Here is an 8,776-nt window from a genome sequence, read left to right on the forward strand (position 1 = left end):
GTTCCCCTGCACAAGCTCTCTTGCCTGCTGCCATGTAAGATATGACTTTGCTCCTCCTTTGCCTTCCACCATGATTGTGAGGCCTCCCCAGTCATGTGGAACTGTGAGTTCATTAAACTACTTTCCTTTATAAATTACCCAGTCTTGAGTATGTCTTTATTAGCAGCATGAGAGCAAACTAACACGGTATGCCTATCTTGTGGATTAAGACACTGAGGCTCAACAAAGTACAAGGTTGCAAACTTAAATGCCAGCAGAGACCGCATCACGATTAAAATAAAGGGTACTGCCCCATATAAAGAATGATCAAGGCAATTGTTGCTAGGTGGGAATTCAGGCCCAGTATTGCCAGATCTTTCCATTTTTCTAAAGAAGCTGGAAATCTGGACTCATGCTGAAAACTCTGATATATAGATGTTAGTTACTGATTAAATTTTTATAAACCCTGTGTTGCCCAAGTCAAAATATATTATGCAAAGCAAATTCAGCATCAGGCCTCTAGTTTGCAGACTATGAATTGAAGTAAATTGCTAATGGGCTCACAGGTAGGAAACAGTAAGACGGTAAGACAGTAAGCAGAGGTCCATCGACCTCAGCTGTGTCTTTTCTCACAGGACACTACAGAAGCAGCTGCAGTGAATTAAATGAAAATTTGTTTAAACAATTCAACTTCTTTTTTTTTTTTTAATTTGAGACAAAGTCTCGCTCTGTCACCCAGGCTGCAGTGTAGTGGCATGATCTTGGCTCACTGCATCCTCCACCTCCTGGGTTCAAGCAATTCTCCTGACTCAGCCCTGCAAGTAGCTGGAACTACAGGTGTGTGCCACCATGCCCGGATAATTTTTATACTTTTAATAGAGACGGTGTTTCACCATTTTGGCCAGGCTGGTCTTGAATTCCAGACCTCAGGTGTTCCACCTGCCTCAGCCTCCTAAAGTGCTGGGATTACATGCCTGAGCCACTGTACCTGGCTTAAACAATTCAACTTCTAAAGTCCTTGGTCTAAGCAGCGTGGATTCTTGCTGGGGGCTGTGGCTGGGATCTTGGCTCTATGTTGCAAATGCTATCTCTGTCCACCTCTGGGTTAAAAACCAACAGAAAGAAAATCAAGAAGCTCCTTACCCCACCCAAAGTGAATCTTACTTGAAGTCATATCTAAAACTTTCAAATGCCTGAGACCTCCCACAAGTCTCTTTTTTAGAGTATCCTTAACACACACTCCTCAAGCAGTGTGTTTCAGGCAATACTAATAGAGGCTGAGGTTTTTGTTCAACCTGGCACCAGGATTACAGAGCCCCCACAAACACAAAAACACTTGCAATCACAATACCACTAGTTTCAATAGACTAGAGTATTTAAAACAGGATAAATGTTTTATTTGATTTTCCACTCCGTGTACTGTGTAAAAGGGTCTCCAGAGCCAGCTGAGTGGACCGTCTTACCTTATGGAGAATTCAGGGGCAGCAGCACGCGTGCCTGCACACATAAACAGCCATTTCTGCAAATGCCTGAGACAATCACTCAGTTGAATGACCCAGAACGCTGGAAATCCTGCTCATGAGTCAGACAGATCGGGGGAGCTCACAGAGACACCTCCCCAGCTGCACGACTGGATGGCTCCCTGAAAGAGAACATGCATTTGCCAGAGGAGCAGTGGGTGTAGACATGAACAAGTAAGCTCTGGGAACGGGAATGTGGCGGACACAGCCAACAGTGGTTGCTGAGTAAACCTGGGTGTGTGTACCCCAACTTCACCCCCAGTGCCACAGCAAAGGTCACATCCCCCAGTGCAGGCACAGGGCTCTCAGTAATCTTACACACAGAAACCTTAAAGTGTGCTGTTTTGTGACAACCTAGATGATGACCCCAAACAGAACCTGATTTTGCATCACCTGTGGAGGAAATTTAGTTTCATTCTGGTGCCAGGAGCCACCTCCACAAGAACCAGTTTCCAAAGGAAATAAAATAGGGGAGGCAGTTACCTGGCCTTTCTTTATAAAAGCAAAATGAAACAAAACAAAACAAAATTCCAACCAAGTATCCTTTTAAAATCACAGATCCAGGGCCTCATCTAATTATCAAACGATTACCCAAAAACTACAATACTCTTCCAAATAACTCCACCACCACCCTCTTAAGCACGGTGTCACAGGACAGAGGCAAAAGGCACCATCGTGATGGAGCCAGCCCAGGGCTCCCTTATCAGATTGATGGTTGCAAAGAAACCTTTCTAAAGATGAGTACGGCAGCGTGTCCAAATGAGGGTACTTTCCACCTTTTCCAGAACCAACAAAACCGGCTGATCATTGTCTCTGGACGTCTCTGAAGTCTCCATTTAATATGATGGATGTCTTTCTAGCCACATGCCTTTGGTCCGCCCTGTCTCTTGCCCTCCCTGGGAGCAATTCTTCCTCATGGCCTCAGGAACCACCCAACATTCACTCCCAGCCTTGACCTTCCTGAAGAACCACAGGGCTGTGCTAGCTGCTCTACCCAGGGGTGGAGTCACCACCTTAAGTGACACAGGGAAAGAAATTGGCTCTGCAATCTTGCTCATTAACAAGTCTAAGTAGTCATGTAGTCACGAAGTTAACCTGACAATCACTACTTGATAATTTTTGAGGGAACTTTGATCAACGTCCTGATCACAACCCAGTGAACCCCACTGTACCACACCATGGAGAACACTTCTCCAGGTCCTAGAATCTCTGCACCCCCCACACTCTTCCCTCACTCTCAGCTCTCCAGCTCTGCTTCTCAGTGGTTTCTGCTGGTACACAGAGGTGTCTGCCTTGATCTTTCCAGTTCCAAAACTTTGACTCTCACTGTCTGTATTTTGAGGTGCCTCTTCTTGATGTGACAGAGACGGATATTCTAGCTTCATCACAAAGCTATATCCAAGTTAGAATTGAGGACGATGATTGGACTCACCAATCATTTGTGGATTAATAGATCTGTTCTGGCTGGGTGTGGTGGCTCATGCCTGTAATCCCAGCACTTTGGGAGGCCAAGGTGGAACGATCCCTTGAGCTCAGGAGTTCGAGACCGGCCTGGGCTACATAGTGATACCTCAGGATCCATTGGTATACACAGCTGCACGTATGCTATGATCTCAATACTTCCATTTCATAGAAAACCTTAGATAATCTAATCCAGGTTTTGCTATAAAGATGTCACTTTTCATGCCTTTCTTTTGGGGTCACCCTTTCCCTTAATAACCAAACAAAATGGTGCAATGGGATGGAAAGGCCAGGTACCATGCAGCCAGCAGAAATACAAGTGCTTCTTATTTGTCAACAAAATGAACAATATATGTACCTTATAGGCAAAAATAATGAATACCTAATATATTTTTTAGAACTCATTGCTAGATGCCTGTAAGGCACATAGGAATGAAAAAGTAATGATCCCATCCTCAAGAGCCTTTATAATCTAGTAGTTTTCTTTCACCGTCTCACCAAATCTCCTAAGAGCACCACACTGGGGGCAGGCAGAAGTTGATTTCTTGTAGAGGTTGGGAGTACAAGGCCTTAGGAGACAAATGACTACAGGTAGTCGGGGATGAATCTCGGACTGCAAGCCAAAGCTTGCTTCTCCAAAACATCAGGATGGCCTATGGTAGGAATAACCATACAAATTCGTAAATCAGTTATCTGCCATTTCTTCAGGCACTCAGGACCATGTAAACTCCCTCCCACTAGCTGTGAGCCTTCAACACATTGTGCCTACAGTAGGAGTTGGCAAAACTGTAGGTGCAACTGGACGCTTCAGAGACATGGTATTTATCTCTGCAGGGCTCAGGTTGCCTGTGAGGAATGATATGTTTCCAACCAGCATCCCTATGAGAACTCAAGCATATCTCACTGAGTTCCTAACAAATTCCAGGTGAAATTAGGTGAAAAATGTAGGTCTAGAAGAAAAAAGAAAGAGACATCTTATGCTCTTGACAGGGGTGAATGAAAAGACAGGAAGACTCTGCTGTTGCTAGGCAACCCTTGACTCTCTGAGCTTCCAGTAGGGGCCCTGACTATGGGAATGACTTTCTTTCTTTGTGCTTCCCTAGCTGCCAAGTGTCCTCTGGCAGCTGAGATCATCCCATGTATGAGACTAGAATCTGTATCCTGATTTGTGTTACCTTAGAAATAGTCTATTTCTGAGCTTCTTCCTTTCTCAGGAACCCATAGCCTTTCTCTGTACATCATGGATGTTATACAATCTATATGCAGGCAGTCTATGTGAACACATCATACATGCAGATTGAACCAGTTCCTCAGAAGTTCTCTGTTTCTCCCCTGCCAGCTGCCAATTTTAGCAGGCCAGCTGACACCCAGCCAGGCCATTTTATTCATCACTGTACAAAGCCAGGGTTTGACCCCTCTCTTACTAAGAATCACAGAATACAAAAGCTGGGGAGAGCTGGGGGATCCCTAGCTTCTTTCCTCACTCTTTCCTGGGGTTTAAATTAAGCATTTGACCTTAGCTATTGTAAAGCTGTCTTCCTTTTGATGGAGTACTTGTGGTTTTATTCTTTGGGGAGCACTGCAACAGTGTCCAAAGACCAATTGGATGTGCATGAGGGAAGGCTGTCTCAGCCTCTTGGGGGGAATGTCCATCAGGACCCGGGGTTTTCGTGTGGCAGAAGGGTGTGTGGTATGACATGAATGCTTTCATTCATTTTGCAGAAAACTTATGATGTAATCCAACTGTCTGCTATCGGGATATCAATTCCCAAGTCTTTCTTCTGGGGATTACCCTTCCCTTGGATGTTATTTGAGAAAAATAGGTTGAGCTCATTCCACATTCTTTATAAAGCCCATTGTCCCATTTCTCCTGGGAGTTTCCAAGGGATTAGGTTCCTCTTGGTGCATGCTCTCTCTCCGCTCTCTCTTCTCTCTCTCTCATCTTCCTTTTCCACTGAACTCTACATCCTCATGCCTTATCACTTCACCCTATGCTATCCCTCTTCTTTCTCTCCCAAAGCAGCACCAACACAAGATTAATGTATCTGAAAGGCGTTTTAGTAAAACTTGGGAGAATGGTGGGAGAATTATAGCACAATTCAGGCATCAAAGAGAGCATGTGTATGATAAGAAAAACCAAACTGTCTGTTTTCTCCTACTACATTCTCAACACTCAACACGGATGTGTGTGTTTTTCCCCACACTGAACAATTCTTCAACAGCAACTGGGTGTCCTATAATTCAATTCGGTTCTGACACTGCTGACCTGGAGTCAGAGTGAGATCCCACAGGTTAAGGACTCAGTTCCACAAGACCACCCCCACTCCACTTTGGATGCCAAATAAAAATCCAGGCCACCAGTACTTCTAACCAACTGGCTATAAATTGTGGGTTCTCATGAGCCCTGCCTTGGGTTTGATTATTTGCTAGAGCAGCTCACAGAAATCAGGAAAGTGCTTTACTCACTAGTACTTATTTATTATAAAAGGATGTCATTCAAGAACAGTTGTATGGAAGAAATGCACAGGACAAGGTATGGGGAAAAGGGTAAGGAGCTTCCATGCCCTCTCAGGGCATGCCACCCTCCTTGTGTTCAGCAGCCTGAAGTTCTCTGAGCCCTGTCCTGTGAGTTTTTCTGAGGTTTCATTATACAGTCTTGATTGATTGAATCATTGGCTTTTGGTGATCAGCTCAACCTTCAGCCCCTTTCCCTTATGCAGAGGTAGGGTGGGGGGTGAATGGGAAAGTCCCAACCCTCTAATTAAAAGGTTGGCTCCTCCAGCAACCAGCCCCATCCTGAGGCTATCCAGGAGCCCTCACCCCACCAATTATGTCATCATTATACAAAAAAACACCACTTTGGAGATTCCAAGGGTTTTAGGAGCCTTATGCCAGGAAACGGGGACCAAATAATACATTTCTTATTATGAATCACAATGTCACAGCATGAGATACCACAGTCCTGGATTTCCCCAGCCACCACCACCCCCGCCCTGCCAGGAGAGATTTTTCTTATGGGCATTCCGTCTTTTCAAATCTCCTGCCCACTGATATTCACAGGGATCCCGTGACCCTCCACTGGCCTGTAAGCTCCTACCAATTACCTCCTCTCTCAGGCTGTGATGAGCCCCTAACCCAGAAATCCTGCTTGTACTGCAGAGTTAGTTCTTTTTCTAAGCCTCTTGCACCCAGGCAAGTGAAATATTTCCTTTTGAATTAAAAATAATCTAACCAATTATTTACCCAATCTAAAAATGAGATGCATTCTCATTCCTACTTATTATATTCATTACTTAGAAAAGCCTCAAGAAAACTACTGTACAATCACTTACAAAGTGAGGAGGCCTCCCTTTTCTCAACTGTGGCAACCGTTGTTTTTGTATTTGTTTTTGCTGACTTGAAACTTTCAACTACATTGTCTTAACACTAATGGAATAAAAAACCCCCTCAAGAAAGTAAATCACTTCACTTTGCTCATGAAGTGGGGTCCCCTCGTCTGATGAATGAAGGCACGTGGACCAAATCATCTCTAACTATCTTCTAGCAGATCCTCCATGGTTCTTTAAATCCATCTGCATCTTCCCTTGCTGCACACTTGGAGGCTGGAATGAAAGGTTGTGGTGGATGGCAGGGAGTGAATCCAGTGTCTTCTGATGTCCCTGTTAGTGGCAATGTACTGGAATGACTCAAAGAATCAGCTGGAGAGTTTGTTAACTTTTAAAATACAGGTTCCCAAGTCCCACCCCTGAAGATGCTAATTTAGGAGATTAGGCAAAAGTCCATTACCTATATTTTTAAAAAGTTAAATAAACACCTCCACAGGAGATTTTGATAAGCAACGAAGGTTAGAAACCACTGAATTTTTATGACAATCAACAATAATTATCAAAATGCAGGTTAAAACAATCCATTTAAATACCAAAGAGGAAAACATTACATTAATCTTCATTAATCAATTTTAATAGATTTAGCTGATGTCTTGGGCACAGGACAGCACAAGATGGTTTTTTTCCAAAGATGACATAAAAAACCAATAAGCTTTCAAAAGGGTGTGTTCATTAAACCTTTATTAAAATGTAATTGTGTCAGCACAAAAAAGGAAAGACCTGCAGCACCTCCAAATACATAGCTTAGAATAGCAACCAGGGGTTAGCATGGTCTCTTCAATATTGATGAGTACCCTAACATAGCTCTTTAGCTGGTACTCCCAAACTAAGGCACTTTGGGGTAATTAAGGACATCTTTGCAAGTATTCTTTCTGGATTTAAACTAACCCAAATAGTATTTCCTATTCTTTAAAAAATAGTGATGTATAACTTATTCCTACTTATATTACCTACTTATATCATTATCAGAAAAATCTCTTCAATGAAACTATAAAATTTGAAATATGTACAAAGCATGGCATATACAGCACAAAGTCACTTGCAAGTCTTTATGTTAGACTGAGCAAATATTCATAGTTGCTTTAGATCTCAGTTGTCCTGAAAACAACAGAAATTCCCCTCATTAATGTGGAAGAGATCATTTGAAAACAAGGAGATAAAAACTGATTTTGAAAAGACAAGTAAAACTTTTTGTTTCAAAAAGTATTTTTCTAGCTTTTGTATTAGTTGTCATTGCTATATAATAAATTATGTCAAAAATTGGTGACTTAAAATAATAAACATTTGTAATCTCACAGTTTCTGTGATTCACAAATCTGGGAGCAGCTTAGCTGGGTGGTTTGACTCAAGGTCTCTCATGAGGATAAGGGCTGCAGTCATCTGAAGGTTTGACTGGGGCTGAAGGATCTGCTTTCAGGTTGATTCACTCACATGCCTGGCTAGTCAGTGCTGGCTGTTGGCAGAAGGTCATCACCCTGGCTACATGGGACTGCTTGAGTGTCCTCACAACACGGCAGCTAGCTTCTTCCAAAGTGAGTGATCCAAAAGAGAACAAGATAGAAGCAGCAAGGTCTTTTATGATCCAGCATTGGAAGTCACCTGGTTGTTTCTACAATATCTATTCATTGCACTTCATTGCACAGGTCAGCGTTATTCAGTGTGTGAGGAAACACACAAGGGTGTGAATATCAGGAGGCAGAAATCACTGCTGGCCACCTTGGAGACTGGCTGCCACACTGCTTGAAACTAGCATCCCACCAATAAATATCATATTTTATTATAGGACCTAAAATACCATGAGCTGTAAGATAACTTACTTTCTTTCTTTCTCTCTCTCTGTCTGTCTCTCTCTGTCTCTGTCTCTTAGACTCTCTCTGTCTCTGTCACCCAGATTGGAGGGCAGTGGTGCAATCATAGTTCACTGTACCTTGAACTCCTGGGCTCCAGCAATCCTCCTGCCTCAGCCTCCTGAGTAGCTGGAATTATAGGCATGAACCACCATATAAGAAAGAAAAAATGGCCAATATTGAAAGACTCTACAAATAAGTTGGGCTAACAAAGGCTATACCTTCATTGTAGGAGTTAATGAGAAATAAATCCACTCCACAAAAAAGAACAGCAGAGGACTTCCAAGTCTCACTGGCACTGGGTGAAGATGGGAAAAATATATTCCCTGCATAGTTTGAACCCAAGTAGGTAAGACCACCAACTTGAGACAACTTTAAATAGAATTATCTGCAAATCTCTTCTAAAGAAACTTGATTTCCATCCATGTTGAATAAAATTGTAAGACACATTCCAATTTTAGAGGATGCTAAAATTTGGGAAAATGTTCATCTTAAAATCAAGAAAGTAGTCAGTCATATCAGTGAAGACAGAAAAAATGTACAGAAATAGTTTAGAGTCAGCATTCCTTAGGGCAAGATTATA

This window comes from Colobus angolensis, unplaced genomic scaffold (assembly GCF_000951035.1).
Source record: "Colobus angolensis palliatus isolate OR3802 unplaced genomic scaffold, Cang.pa_1.0 Scaffold221, whole genome shotgun sequence".
Lineage (NCBI taxonomy): Eukaryota > Metazoa > Chordata > Mammalia > Primates > Cercopithecidae > Colobus > Colobus angolensis.